The sequence below is a fragment of the Metopolophium dirhodum genome, chromosome 1, assembly GCF_019925205.1.
Source record: "Metopolophium dirhodum isolate CAU chromosome 1, ASM1992520v1, whole genome shotgun sequence".
NCBI classification, from domain to species: Eukaryota; Metazoa; Arthropoda; class Insecta; order Hemiptera; family Aphididae; genus Metopolophium; species Metopolophium dirhodum.
Window position 1 is genome coordinate 114,517,526 of NC_083560.1, and position 17,112 is coordinate 114,534,637.

The 17,112-nt window shown below is 32.8% G+C and overlaps 1 pseudogene; it reads left to right on the plus strand.

The window, feature by feature from the left end:
• The first annotated feature begins 2,095 nt into the window (after positions 1-2,095).
• On the plus strand, positions 2,096-3,431 carry LOC132936990 (uncharacterized; annotated as a pseudogene).
• The last annotated feature ends 13,681 nt before the right edge of the window (positions 3,432-17,112 follow it).

Genomic DNA, 17,112 nt, shown 5'->3' on the forward strand with positions numbered 1-17,112 from the left:
AATTTCATTAACTCATCCCGATTTCAACATTCCATTCTGTATGCAGACCGATGCATCGTATATAGGTCTTGGGGCTGAACAATTCCAAATTGATAAAGAAGGACAGCGAAATACTTTATCCTTTGCCAGCCGGTCATTATGTGGTGCCGAAAGGAACTATACAGTGACCGAGCTCGAATTACTTGGCATCCTTTTCGCTTGTCAAAAGTTCAAAATATACATCTTAGGACACCCCATTAATTTATATACTGATCACAAGGCCCTCACTTTTCTATTTACTTGTAAGCTCAAGAGTACCCGTCTCACTCGATGGACCCTTGCCTTACAGGAATACAATTTAAATACCATTCACTGCCCTGAAAAAAACAATCCCATCGACATTCTGTCGCGACATCCCTTAGAGCGAGATGACCAGCCCCCAAAGAACCTTCCCCTTTAAAATAAATCTTCCGCATTCACTTGCGGATGCGTGTACAAAGCCTATGAGCTCCACCGACTTGGCCCTCAGGTCATCACGCGGTGCGGCTCATAGGTCGCGACAAAAGTGTTCCCCTTTTGTCGTGGGTAGTTTTTGGTAGTCTTAAAACTACCAAATTCTTACAATGTATTGAAAGAGACATTACAAATAATGTTAATAATGAAAAAATTCTAAATAAGTTTGCATTAAATAATAATATTATAATATGAGCATTATTATTTAATAAATTTATATTGTGATATGCTGAATTGATATTTTATGTTAGATTATTTAGTGATTGTATAAAAACATTAAATTTGTGAGTACATAAAATAATTTTGCCAAAAAAAAAGGGGGGGGGGGTTCTCGTGTTGTGCTTTAGATTTTAGCACTCCCATATATTTTACCCTAGTTGCGCCCATGTCTACATCGTGGATTTACGTTTACCTATGATAATATAGGAAACTAGGAAACGAGCTCGTAAACCAACATGATGTTAGATTCTTGTTTACCCGTATTCGGAAAACGTTGCTGACCTGCTGACATGGGGAGGTCCACTACACGAGGTCGGCTTATTTACCACGCCCCCCTGGAACCGTGTTCCGTTTTAGGCCACAATCATTTTAAGTATAATCAACAATCGTATCACAAACACGCAGAAAAATAGAAAAAAATTGGCGCCACAGAATGAGCAGATGCAGCCTAGGCTGCATGTGCTGCACCCGTGCGCACGCCTATGGTTTCATTTAAATATAACAAAATAACTTTTATTTTTGTACTTGAGCAGTATAAATAATAAATAAAAATAAGAATCTAATAAATAATTGTTGTACCTATATAATGTTAAAAAAATTAGATACATTTAGCCATTTAGGTTTACAAATAAAGCAACAAACATCTTGTTGCCAAGTGCATATTAAGTGTTAAGAGAATTTATTATTTTGCCTGTGTCACAGTAGTTATTAACAGGGTTGGGCAGTATCTTCGATACAAGTATCTAAGATACATTTGTATCTTGTATCTCGATACAATTATATGAAGTATCGAGTATCTTGTATCGCGATACATTTTTAGTCAATGTATTGAGTATTTCATGAATTAATTTAATCGAAAAATACTCGATACATTAATGCGATACTTTGAAAATTTAATTGTTTACGATTATTTTTACTCATCAGAAACCACTTTTGAAAAGTTAGTGGTGTAATGGTTGTATATAAAATATAATATTATGTTACACACTTACTTTAAATTGGACTTAACGTCTGTAAGACTGTACCTTATTTTTCTACCATGTAATAGTACCTATACCTTTCGCGATAAGGTAGGTAATGAACACGATAAAATTAGTAGATTAGATTTTTACACAAACACTGCCGGCTACACACCTGGTGTTCTGCTTTTTTTAATGATAAGGCTAAATCGTTAAATATTCTAAAAAATTATCCAATTATAAAAATACTTTTTATTAGATTTAATACCAGCTTATGCTCCTCAGCACCCGTAGAACGAATGTTTTCCATGGCAGGATTTATTATTAATCCTACCAGAAATAAATTATCCAATATAACCTTTGAAAAACTTGTATTTTTAAAAAGAAACAAAGATAAATTAACTATATAAATGAATGATGTTATGTTACTATTACTATTGAAATTTTTTTAATGTATACTATTGAAAGTGTCAATGTTTTTTATTTTATTTTTCATTCTAATTACTTAATGAAGTGGCCATACCCACGATAATAAACATAATTTTTAAAAATCCAGTGACTAATTTTATTAAAATGTATTGAGTATCGAGTATCGAGTATCTTGTATCGCGATAGTCCAAAGCCAAGTATCGAGTATCTAGTATCGCGATACTCTAGAGCCAAGTATCGAGTATCTAGTATCTCGATACTCCAAATCCAGGTATCTAGTATCTACTATCTCGATACTGATTTTTGAGTATCTTGCATTCTTGCCCATCCCTGGTTACTAACCAGTATTCATATTTTGTTGCGTCTAGCGAACATGACGAATAAATTTACCTACTTTCGTCCAAAAGTTAAATCGTATTTCCATAATATAATCTGTTTATTCAACGTATATCATATAATATCAACATGTCAAATAGTGCGGTACACGAAAGTATCCAGAAGCTGTCAACGAACGAAATTATGCAATCGGTTTTTAACGATTTTCGGTCAAATAGACCAAAGCCGTTAGGTGGTAGTTACAATTTTAATAGTTTGCCGGTGCACAAACGGTTTATTTCGTTACCCAACATGGCCGTGCGGACAAATCCCGCAGTCAAAGCACCAGAGTTGAGATGGAAGTCTACGCCCAATATAAATATATAATACTATACCGGTTTTCGACGATCTTCAAGAAAATAAACAGAAACCGTCGGAAAACGGCGACTTCAATAGTTCGCCGCTGAACAAGAGTGTTATGTCGTTACCGAACATGGCCGTGGGCGCAAATTGCGATGCTCCCGAGGTTGGATTGCCGTCAGTTACGTCCGCGGAGTTGGCAGCCGATTCACCGTGTGCCGGATCGTCTAAAGCCGCATTGATGATACCAGCACAGCCCCTGCACAGGATAACGGGATCGAGACGCCGTTATCCGACGACGTGCGGCTTGTGGTAACCGCGGATACGGTAACCCGCGTTGGCAGTAGTGATGAGGGGACGGAATCGGCAGTAACCGCAGTGAGACCAATAAGACGTCCGCGCCGTTCCCTGTGGAACCGGACCAAGAAATTCCACAGGCCAATGTTCTGTTGTGGTGCGATTGACCACGCAGACGTTTAGATGAGTTTAAATGGTTTTATTACGATTATTAATTGGGCATTGGATTTTAGACGTCCCCTCCCGTTAAAGCGCTCGTACCGAGTTCCAGCCGGACATCTAATTCTAACCACAAACAGGGCCGGGGAATGTTTTGTAAAAATGTATACCTATCTAAAGAATTATAAATTATGGCTATGCTGCTGTAATAATGTATTTGTAAATTGTATAATATGTAAATTGTATATTATGTAAATTAACTTGAATAAAATTGTGTGTTATGTTATATAATATTTGGTTTTCATTTGATAGTATTATTCACAAATATGTCAACTGACTTGTGTACATTTATTAATGCGGTTTGTGGAAATTGTATTTTGTTCAAGTATACGTAATTATATATTAATTATATATTCCAAATATTACGGTTTTTTTTAACCAGTGTACAATCTCACTAGGAACTTTGTAATAAATTATCAAGCTTTTTGACCAAAGAAAAAAAAATTCATCAACAGGATACCTACATCGTAAAAATACCAAAAACACTACGATATCACGGAAAGAATGATAGGTATGTGTAATATTGATCTCCGTGGATTTGCATTTCTCCAAATTATTGCTTGATAGTTATTAAATTTATACTTTTATCAAGTTTATTCTATTTTAGAATATTGTTTTTTCATTTGAATCCTCGTCAATCTTGCGTTCATTCTGCTTGTATTGTATTGGAATCCCGATTACCCGTTTAACTATAATAATTACATACAACCGTCAACCACCATTCGGACATGATAAATGGCCCTTCCCGACAATCATGAAAATGTAATGTATGTAGAACTAAAATGTAGCGCTCCTGGTGGAAGAAAGTTGAAACTATTTAACGACATGGCTTATTGGCTTACAAGATATTTAAGGGATAAAATCTTAAATAGTGGTTACAAAATGAGTTTCAAAAAATGAAAATTTGAAAAAGTAGAAATTATTAATTAGTTACTTTTTAGTATTTTTTACCACGGTCCACGGTTTTAGATATAGTACTAGTATGACTGTATGAGTAGTATGTTATATTAATTTCTATACATTACTACAATGTACTTAAACATTGTGTATATTAGTTAGGTACAAACTTATACCAGATTTGCAGCAAATGTTTTGTAATATCGTTTGTAATTTGCATTACAGCCAACGTATTATATAATATGTCACCGGCAATATTTGCATATTGCCGACCCATTTTAGGCAATATAAATAAAACATATAATTTTTAATATTATTTTACTACATATAACCTAGGTATAAAATTTTTAATATAATATTAAATATAATATAAAATACCTAGGTTATATGTAAAATGCCAATTTCTTTCTAGGCAGAGTAACAAACAATTTCTCATAATCTGTTAAAACATTATATACATTTTTATCTATTTAATTATATTTATTATTAATTATATATTATTTACTATAAATATTTTTAATTTTAATTTATATTTTTATACATTATAATAGTAATATTATTTATACATTTTACTTAAACTAATAACTACTTATTACAACATGTTGTAGAAAAATGACATTTTGAAGTGCACAAAACATTATTTTTAAGGCAAATGCACTTTTTATTTTGACACTTGGTCTTACAAATACAATTTAAAAATCCTTGGCCAGTTCCTGTGGACTGTTCATTTGCGACTGTTCGTAATGCCACTTCTGTGTCTATTGGAATCTCGTCAATTTGTAGTAGCTTTTTCTGACATACTGTAAACTGACTTCTGACATATAACTGCTTCAGAACTCCATCCCGAGTTCCTAATCGATAAAAACCATCACTTGTCACCTAAAAAAATAAATTATCTGATAGTTATTAATATTAAACGCATAATTTTTAAAACTATTTATTACCTCTAAAACAATTGCCAGTATACTTCGTGCATCTAAACGTCTTTTATCCCAGGAACTGGAACACGTACAGTTGAATGAATTGCCACCGGTAATAGCTTCTTATTCGACCACGCCATCATTTTTTTTGCTTGATTTTCCAGATTTTCCTTGGCTCTAGTTTGCATGACATTGGCGTTTTCGTTATTTAATTTGATAGTTGTAGCTAATTGTTGTTCTGTGTCTGATGTTTCATTTGCGATGTTTTGTGGTTGTTCTGTTTCTGATACTTCATTTTCAATATTTTTTGGTTGTTCTGTGATATGTTCTATGTCAGCTGATACTTCATTTTCGATATTTTGTGACTGTTCTGTCATTAATTCAGCTAACTGTTCTTCATTTTCTATCGTACTTATTACATCGTGTGGTAAATTTGAAGTGTTTAGACCAATTTTAATTTTGCAGCCAAATAAAGCTTCATATGGAGACATTTTAAAACCAGAATGATAAGCTCGGTTTTTCATAAGCTGGATGAATCGAAGTCCTTCGCTCCAGTGTCGGTTTTTTTCATCTTGCATCCATGTTGTCAACATATTTTCAATATCCTGATTTGCACGTTCTACACTACCTTGAGATTGACTGTGCCTCGGTTTGCCATGTACTATTTTATATTATATGTTTCTTAAATTAGACACTATTTGGTTTGAAAATTCTCGTCCATCAGACTGCAAAATAGTAGGAACTCCAAGCAACGTAAAAATATCTATAATATTATACCTCTTCAGCCCGTTTAAATTCGAGGGGCTTGAGAACAACAAATTTAGTGAGGTGAACCTGGTACACCATAATAAATTTAAATTTTCCATCAGGATGAGACTGAAAGACTATTAAATCAACTTGGCATCGGGAATTAAAGTCTGAAGATATTATTGGTTTAACTACCACTCCTTTTTTCGAGCCTTTTTTTTTTTGTTGACATGGTTCACAAAAATGCAAAAATGTCTCTATATCATTGCGTGTTATATTTTTATATTTATTTATGATATTTCCTAATATAAATTTAAATTATAATTATGTAAATTACCTATTTATATAAATCGTTCTTAAGCTGTTCTTAAAACGCTTTGTTTATCACCATAGAAACGAATAAAATTAAATAAAAAAGATTCCCTCGTCCGCTCAGAATCGTTTTTCATCGAATGCAATCATTGCATTCAAATCGAATACAGTAAAATTACACCATCCTGTCCGAGGCCCGAAGAGACGATGGACAAACATCCACCACCGAAAGGCGCTGACCTACTTTTGTTTTAACTATGTGTGTGATCTCATTAATATAATTTTCACCAGGAGCGTCTTAATTTAAAATAAATATTTTTAATTTATGTCTTTTTAAACAAATCTAAAATATAATTAACATAAAAAAAAATAAAAATAAGTAAATAAACTTCATTTTTATTTTTAACCAGGTAGTTTGTACTTTTTAAAAAATAACTGTAAGGTAGATTATATAAAAAGCTATAACTGTTATCCTGTTACAAGGAGACTTCATTTCTGGATTCTGTTTTACTATGACTACCCATTTCGCTTTCACTGTTTCCCTAAGTTCATAAATGTAGGTACTTACAGAATATTTACTCAAACCTGTCCCAGATTTCCATGTTGATATAATATCCTGTGGGCTGAAATGTTTCGCACATACTTTGGATTTTTCTTTTAATTCCATATTTAGGGATTTTTCCCATTCTCTTTTCAAGTACTTGGGAACACTAAATAAGGAATCATTATATTTTGTATCACATAATACGCAGCACATATACTAGGCATATTATATTATCAAAATACAAAATTGTTGAAGTATACAGATATACAGAAGCTAAAGGTAAATAAAAATAAGATCGGATATATGTAATAATATAATAATTTGTATATTGATATGAATAACTATAGTGCTCCGAGGCGTAATATAAAGCAACGACTAATCATCCTACAGGCTTCTACATAGAACGAATATGCTATAGAAATATAAAATGCCTATTCAGCGTCTGCTGTACTACAGTATGAATAATTTCTTATAATCTACATAATATAGGGTGTGTTGTTTACATTCAACACTTCCCCTTAAACAATATACCCTAACTTACAATTAATATATCTAATTCCCAACATCTCCCTGAGTTCTTCGAATCTTGGTCGTTGAGTTGGCTTAGTCAATATGTCAGCTAACTGCTCCTTGCTTGGCACATACTCCAGAGAAAACATACCTTCACTGAACTTCTCACGAATGTGGTGATAGCGAACATCAATGTGTGTTGTTCGCTTATGGTATTCTGGATTTTTCACTAGTTTGATGGCGCTTTGGTTGTCTGCATACAGAACCGGTGTATCTCCCTGTGTCTCCTGAAGATCACTGATAAGTAGCGTCAACCAAGTAAGTTCCTGTATCGATTGGCTCAGCGCTATGTATTCTGCCTCAGTAGTCGAAAGTGCTACCGATGTTTGCCTTTGTGAACACCATGCCACGATTCCATCTCCCATCATGAAAATGAATCCTGATGTTGATCGTCTCGTTGTTGTGTCACCGGCATAGTCTGCGTCACAATATCCACGCAACTTTGGTGTTACACTAGAATCATAAATTAAACCATAATTAAATGTCCCATTTAAATATTTAAATATACGTTTCACCGCATTCCAATGAATTGTCAGAGGCTTTTCTAAATAATGACTGACGAGATTTACTGCAAAAGTTATATCAGGCCTTGTTATTTGGCTTAGATACAACAAACTTCCAACTGATTCTCTGTATGGAACTTCCCCTGCTTCCAATGATCCTGACGAATTTGGATCTAATGAGTGTTGTGGATCTGTGGGAATATGCAGGACGTTGGCTTCTTCCATATTGAACCTCTCTAGAATTCGCTTGCAATATGAAGATTGGTGTATGAAAATTGAACCATCAGGTCTCTGATCAATTTCAATACCCAAGAAATAATCAAGTTCACCTTCCTTCGTCTCGAAGTTGTTCTTTAGGTAGTTCACCATTGTGTCCACCAGCTCGTTGTTTGTTGCTGCGATTAGCCCATCGTCTCCAAAAATAGCGACAATTAATAATTGATTATTTTTATTGCTTACGAATACACAAGGGTCTGCTTTTGTTTCCTTTAGGTCAAAGTTCATCAGCATATTTTTGAACTTTTTGTTCCAGCACCTGGGTGCCTGTTTCAGCCCATATAGGTTCCGTTGAAGTTTGCATACTAATTGTGTTCCATCTTCGTAACCTTTTGGCTGCTTCATATAAATGTCTTCTTCAAGATCTCCATATAAGAACGCTGTTTTAATGTCAAATTGTCTGAGCATTAATTTTCTGGCTGCTGCTATCGCAAGTATTACTCGAATTGAATCGTATTTCACTACTGGACTGAACGTTTCTTGAAAATCTATCCCACGAACTTGCGCACAGCATTTTACAACTAGCCTAGCTTTATATCGATCTACTTCTCCATTTGTTTTGTACTTAGTTTTATATATCCACCCATTATTCATTGGATTTTTATTTATTGGTAAATCTACTAATTGCCAAGTTTCATTTTTCTGCAATGATAACATTTCGTCGTCCATTGCTGCCTTCCAATTGTCTACATTGTTACCTGTCATAGCTTCTTTATATGTAAGTGGGTCATTACATGCTGAGAAAAATGCATCTCTATACCTAATAGGTTTATTGAGTTTTCCCTTGTCTATGAGTATCATCTGTTGTTGATCCTTTACTGCTACTGGCATCTGATTATCATCGTACAGTTTTTCTTAAATAACATAATTTATTAATATAAAAATACGAGTTTTAAATTTTATATTTGGCGAGAAACAGTTTGGCAACCACCAACGAGAAATTGCCACTGGGCGCGCGGTGGTCATCCGCACGTTTTCGTGATGCGTACTGTAGTGATACGCAACTGTGTGTTCTTCCCATCGAGATGTATATACTACATATAGTATATACAACTCGATGGTTCTCCCACAACAAAAATGACGTCATCTATCAATTAAGTATAAGAAATTAAAAAACTAAATATTTAACTTGTTCATATTTTGTGGGTCCATATAAAAGTATATTCTTATTTTCTCAGTCAATTTTTTTTGTTCACAATATTTTTCTTTCAAATATTTTAGATAAATGTAACATAGTTTTGTATGTAATAAGTAACAACTATTTTGATTACTTTTTTAATCTTGGTTTTTTTTTAGCACAATTTACATACAAGAATATAATGACAACCTAACTTCATCTGAAATTATAATATGATACAATAACGTATTTGTATACCTACTAACTTGGTGTACATGGCTCATCTAAGGATATATCATATACAATATTGTATACAATAATAGAAACATCTTAAAAGCCATACAAAAGTTGATAGAAATACAACAAAAAATCGTTAATATCTGGACCACTAGGTACCAAGAGTCCAAGACCACATAAATAAACAAGGATTTGAAAGAAAGAATTTATGAAGACTCAACTACATCAGTCTTGTAGGTTTATTTAATATTTTTTTTTTTAATATATGTTCAAAGTGGTGTCCATTTTGTGACAAACAAAATGTCATACGTTTTAAAACATTATCAGTCGAACATTTTTTCAAAATGTTAGCTGGTATATTTGAACAGATTTCTGTAATTTTTTTTATTAGCTCATTTTTAACTAGATGGCATTATATCATAAACAGCATTCTTCACAAAAATCCCAAAAAAAAAAAATCCAAAAGGTGTCATGTCTGGACTACGTGCTGGCCATTGAATTTCCAGACTCCGAGTACCCATCCAATTATCTTAAAAATACAATTTAAATTAAATGTAATACTTATTTGTATAAATTGTATCCATAACATATTGAGTTAATGTAAATGAATACCTTTATGAATATAAATGAGAAGAAAATTGTGACTTTAAATATTATATGTGTAATATTACAATTTTTTAAGTAGCAATTAAACAAAATATGATGATAATGATTATTACCTCCGTAAATGTTGTTTAAATAGTCCTGAACCTGACGGCAATTATGGGCTGGAGCACCATCTTGTTGCCAAAATATATATTTTCTTTTAGAAAGAGGCAAGTCTTCTAATAAAAGTGCTAGTTCATTTTTCAAAAAATGTAAATACTTATTACCATTGAGATTTCCCTCATAGAAATAAGGTCCAACTAAAATATTTGTCAATAATGCCACACCAAACATTAATTGACCAACGAGTTTGGACATTACTTTCCAAAAGCCCAGTTAGGATTAATGTTAATCCAATAATGCTGGTTATGGTGATTAACTTGACCATTATTGTGAAATCTGGCTTCGTCGGTCCATAAAATATTTGAAAGTATAGTTGGATCATCATCCAATTTAATAATCATTTGAGCAACAAAATTTAATCGTCTCTCAAAATCATGGGACAGCAACTGCTGAACTTTCACACTTTTATAAGCATGATACTTATAACGCTTTGCCACACGTTGCACTGATGTATATGGTATATCCAGATATTCTAAAATATTACATTTTTTCTTTTAATTCCTAGAAAATATCTTTATTTTGTTAAAATTGAAGGTTTTTAGATATATTTTTGAATTAATAATAATTGTTTGTAATGTACAGTATTTTTAGAAACACATTTTAAAGTTGGGCTATAAGTAAAAGTAGAACCTTTATGTATAAGGTTATTGTATAAGTAAAATGTAAAAATTCTTTGATATGTTGTTAAATAAAACCATTATAATATAATTATGTACCTATATCAAATGTGTTGATTATATTTTGTAATATTAAATATTCTATTTTTCAAGTAAACAGGGCTGCTAATTACAATGGTAATTTTATAAGTAAAAAATTATAAAATTGAAAATAATGTGAAGAAGCAACCCCTTAAAAACAAATTTATTACCAGATATTGATCTTAATGAAGTATAAGGATTCTCATAAAACGAAGCTATTATCGCAAAGGAATTATTTTCGTTTGTGACTGTCCTAGCTCGTGCACGAGATTTACTAACAATTGAACCATATACTTCAAGTTTTTTAAAAAGTTTTGCATAATAGGTAAAATGAGGCTGTTGGCGATCTTCATAGCGAATGTTGTATATCCTAAAGAAATAAAATCATTTGTACTGTAAGAGCCTTGTCGTTTGATGAAAGATGTAGCTTTGTTTACCCCTCTGCAGCCCTAGCGTTTTTTCCTGATTCAATGTAACATTTCAACATATTAGATTTTTCTATATTACTATAGGACATCTTACACAAGGTGTAATAATGAAAATAATTTACAAATGTTTAGGAATAAAGAACACAGTTAAGGGTCTAATAATAATGTAATAATAATATTATGTATGTGACCTTAAATATTTAAAAGTGTAAGTAAGGAAAAATAATATTATAAATAACACTTCATCATTTACTAACAAGATAAATAAATACACATTTATTTTATGCTAAGCGGCTAGGCACATTTAAAATATAAAATTACCTACTTATACCTGTATATTATTTTAATTATCTTAAATTAATTTATTTACAACATAATGATGGCTTATGTAATGTAGCATACATACATATTTTTGTTTTAATTATTTTAATTGCAATTAAACACTTTTATACCAGATATGTATATAAATACATATGGACACATTTGAATAAATATAGTAATCCAACCCACCTATTTAATGTGTAATTAAAGATTATACTAAAATAATAAGGATAGGTACAATTATTTATCCCCAAGAAGATAATAATAGACATTTTGTTATATAACAACTTTTTAATCTTCATTGATGAAACCTTTAAAGTAGTTAATTAGATAACTACAGTTATAGTTATAGTCAGTAAGCACATTCTGAATCTGAGTAATTTAAATTTTTTTTATTTATATATTTAATACGATGCACCGCTGTTCACGATCTGAAATTGGGTCAGTATCGGAGAATGATGAAAAGGAAGTGGTTTTAAAAAAGTACCAGAAGTATAAAGAAATGTGTAAGGATTTGATAGCAGACATGAAGAACTGAAACAAGTAATTAACTTTAAATTAAAAATAGTTTTTATTTTGGTTACATTTAAATACTAGTTGGTAGTTAATAATACTAATACATTTAAAAGTTACAACTTACAATACTAAAAACACATAATTTTTGATTTATTTCTAGAAAAATACGACTTTAGAACGAAAAGTAAATTTGGAGCTTATAAAGACCTACGACTTGGAATGCGATAATAATCAGTTGGCAGAGAAGGTCCAAAAACTTGATAATCGTAACTTAAAAATTTAACTTTAATCCACTATAATTATTTAATATATGGGCATACACTAAATACTATATAAATTTAAAATCATGTATAGGAATCCCAGAAAAACGAGTTTAAAATGCAATTGAAACAGTCTCAAAAAACTTCATTGGACTTACAAGAAGTTGTCATGTTAAACAGTCGTATAAAAACGTTAGATGACGAATTGGTAATTGTTTTATAATCTATATATAAACCAAATTGTTAAATACATGTTTTTATTTTGAAGATTATCAAACAACATGACGTGGAAAAATACATTGAAAAATGTGAATTACAACTATCCAAATTGGATCTGGATGATGTTTTTGTGAAGGTAATAGTTTTAATTGTAGGTACCTATCCCATGAATCCATGTCTATTCTGGTTTTGAAAGTGACTTAAGGACATTCCTAAAAATTTTAAAAATGTATTATATTTTGATTGATATATATTTAAAAACAAATAATTTAATTTACCATACAATGTATATTTAACAATGTATACCATTGCACTTACCTACTTCTTAGGAGCTCTCTTCTAAATTAATCATTTGCCCTCCAAGTCCGGTTATTGATGGAACAATAATATGTCATATTGATGATAGCAAATTAACTACTGGTCCATGTTGTAATTTATGTTTTAGACGTGTAATTCATGGTGGTGCCCTAAGCATAGTAGCTTAAAACAAGATTTGCCATTCTTAGTTCCAACTACTTTGGAGGAAAAACAAGCATTGCGCCTGGCAGTTACACGGCAGAAGTATTGGGTCACTGAATCAAAGGTATGATATGAATTATTAGTTTTATTACATTTTAAAAATGTAGATACCTACTTAAACTTAGTGTCGCTTACCTCCTTCGCTCATTATCTTGCACAATTTCAACAGTTTATTAGATCAGATGTTGCGTCTTGGACCGTAAAACTGGTGTTGATAAGCATCCAGTTCCTCCAGCATGCTTTACCCGGTTTCTAAATGATAAACTAAAAAGGACCAGTGTTAAGCCTTCCGAAGGTGCTATGACAGTATCCAAAGAAAGTGTGGGAGATCAGGTACCAGAAAATAATGGAGTGGATTCATTCAATATTTCTATTTCTGATGATGATGTATAATAAAAAAATAAAAAAAATGAAATATTATTACCTAGTACCTACTGCATTTTACTATTTTAATATGAATTACAATTAAGGGGGGTTCACACTACATCGTAAATTGTGATTATTTTACACGACACGGTGAAGTGTGAACCCCCCTCTATACAATAATAATGAACTATAGTATAATACTGTTTGGAGTGGAGGTTTACCCATAGACTAGGTTGTAAGTATACCATTGTATACCTATTTCCCTCTTTGTTTTTTTGGTGATAACTGATAATTTATTATGGTCTATGCACGATTTAAGATAGTGCTATCTTAAATCGTGGTCTATGATACTTTTCACATGATTGAGTTCAGGTTTTCCCAAAAAGTTGAAACCGATACCAAAAAAATGAGCTTATAAAATATTGTTATATTTTGGTATAATGGTAATCGGTAACCGTTACTCTAGAGGTACTTGAAATATGATTCACATCTAACCGTTTCATCATGCTAGCTATGGCCTATGAATCTATGATGGTGGACTGGTGAGGTTAGAGAAACCTATGTAAGAATAGGATCTCTAGGTTTATTCGTTTGAAAACCGAAATATTTGTTGTATTTGAAAAAATGTAATTTTATTTTTTTAATTCTCTCATGTTTGTTAATTGATTTATGATTATTTATTTTAAGTATAGCAGTCTCTTTGGACGTAATGAACGCCTTTAACACCGCTCCATGGAGAAGGATAGACGCCGCACTCCGCAGAAAAAAACGTTCCTCCCTACCTCATACGGCTCATCAGGTCCTACCTCCAGGATCGGCACATACTGGTAGGCCAGACGCTCCTCCGGCAAAGCACCACGTGCTCGGACCAGCCCTCTGGAACGTCTTTTACGACGAACTCCTCGACATGGAAATGCCCCACGGCGTTCAACTAGTGGCGTTCGCGGACGACGTCTGCGTTCTGGGCATCTCGCGGAGCGGCGAGTCTGCCACTACGCTGATGAACCCGGTTCTCGGGGCGGTCGCAAACTGGATGAACACCAACGGCCTCCAACTAGCTCCGGCCAAAACCGAGGCAATAGTTCTCACCAGGAAGCACCTGTTCAACGACCCGGAGCTCATCGTCGAAGGCCACGCGGGTCCCCGTCAAACGGACCTTGCGATACCTCGGGGTCGAGCTCGACACGCACCTGTTATTTACAATTCACGTTCACCAGGCGTCGGCCAAGGCATCCGAGTCAGCGCTCGCCATAGGGAGACTGATGCCCAACATCGGCGGACCCTCGCAGAGCAAGAGAGCCCTCCTGGGAACAGTGGCCAACAGCAAGATGCTGTACGCGGCTGCAATCTGGGCCACCCAAGGAACTAAAACGGCAAAAAAACCGGAATCAGATGGCAAGGGCACAGCGCTCCGTCGCTATCCGCACAACGCAAGCCTACTGCACCGTATCGGCCGACGCGTCCTCACTGCTCGCGTCTATGGTTCCAGCATAAGCGTGCGCAGACCATGCTGACAGGGGGGGGCAGAATGTAATAGAATATATATTTTATAATATATAGTTAAATATTATTTTTGGTTGTTACTTTATTAGTTAGTTCAATTAATACTAATCATGGAAGTATTTTAGTTTTAAAAATCATTAATTTAACTACAAATTTAATATAGTAATATTGAAACTTCAAAGTTCATTTATATTATATTAATATATACATAAACAAACAAAATAAAAACATTCTTTAAAATTTACCAAAAGACAAATCTTAGCTCTTTACTTCTTCAGAGTACCATTCTTCTCTCAGAAGAAGATAATATTTTAAATTGTTCATTTATGTCATCAATATTAAGATTATAGGCCAATTTCTGTTCAATTGACATGGTGAGAAGTCCATCTAGTCGATCCTGATGCATTGTACTACGTAATTTGGTTTTTTTTAAACTTAATTTTGAGAACGCCCTTTCACAAGAACAACTATATAGTTACAGGAATAGTAACAAATATTTTTAACATTTTAAATATATATTATTGAATATAGTTTCCCTTCCACTATTAAACTCTGTTAACCATTTTATCCACGTATCACAATTTTTTATAGTACTTTTGGGTACATTATCTGTATGTTGAAGTAGACTTATTTCACTTTTTAACATTTCAGCTTCCAAACGAAAGGTTTTGGTTAAAATGGTGATATCGTTGTCGTCAACATTTAATTCTAGTGCATTGGCAATGCTTTTTATCATATTTAATGTTTCCTGACTAAATCTCAAATCAATACCATTAATCATTTGATCTAATGTCACATTATATACTGTAATCCTCATTTCTTCTTCTTTAGTATCCGTGACATTTTGGGTACTAGAAAAACAATCAACTTTACTTGAAACTTTTCTTTTTTTAACCGGTGGAATTACGATTTGATTGTCTTCACATAATTTAAAAACTTTTTTGTAAATATTGTCAAAATTAGATTCAGTATTTCTCATAGTTTCCAGTGTATTTTTCAATGATTCAACCAACTGTACTGCTGTTAACAAATTAATATCAGATTTTTGCAAATATTCACTCACTTTTAATATTGAACATAATATAGGACTCAACATTTCCAATGCAAAAACGAACTCGAAGGTTTTCATTTGGTAAATAATACCCAAACCTTTAGCACGAATATCAGCTTGTCTAGTGGATTCTGAGATTTCATTAATAGCAGTAAGTAGAGCTGAGTAAATTACTTTAACCGCACTAACGGCTTCGTAGCGGCAAGCCCATCGTGTAGTAGAAACCGATATTAAAGTTTTTAATTTTAAGTTCATTGAATTGGCAATTTTCTCTGATACTGCATGTCTAATGCAGTTTCTTTCAATAAAATTATAAATGAGCTGGATATTTCCAAAAAAATCAAACGTCGTTCGATTGTTTCTCCCAACAGAATCGACTATAACGAGATTCAAGCAATGTCCATAGCAATGAACAAAAAATATGTTAACGTTTTTCTGTTTGAATTTTGCTTGAACACCATTTGCACACCCTGACATAGTTGATGCTCCATCGAAACAAACGGCAACTATATTTTCCCATTTTATACCATATTCTTGGATTATATCATGTAATGAACTAAAAATACTCTGTGCATCCACTGTTGTCATTCTTTTTAAACAAATAAATTGTTCTACAGGACAGTTTGTATGTTTGTTAAAATAACGTATCACAATGGACAATTGCTCGTGGTGGCCTATACACTGGTCTCATCTGCTGTCAAAGATACTTTTTCATTGAGTATTACATCTTTTAATTGCATTTTGATAACCTGGTTAATAAATGAAATTAGATCATGATATGCTTCCCTCAGGCATTAGGTCTTCTGGATAATTTATACATGCCACAGTTACTTCATGATGAGAATTTGCCTTATCTGAAATACAATTTTAATATTTTTAAATTAATTTCTTAATATATAAGATATATTTAATATTATACCAATATCTAAGTGTTTTGCTATATTTTTCTCAGGCACTGGGTCTGGTGAGTCAGCTGGGTCATCAGAAACTCCTTTATCTGATACAAGCATAAATAAATAGTTTATTAGAATATATGTATATTAGTAGGTA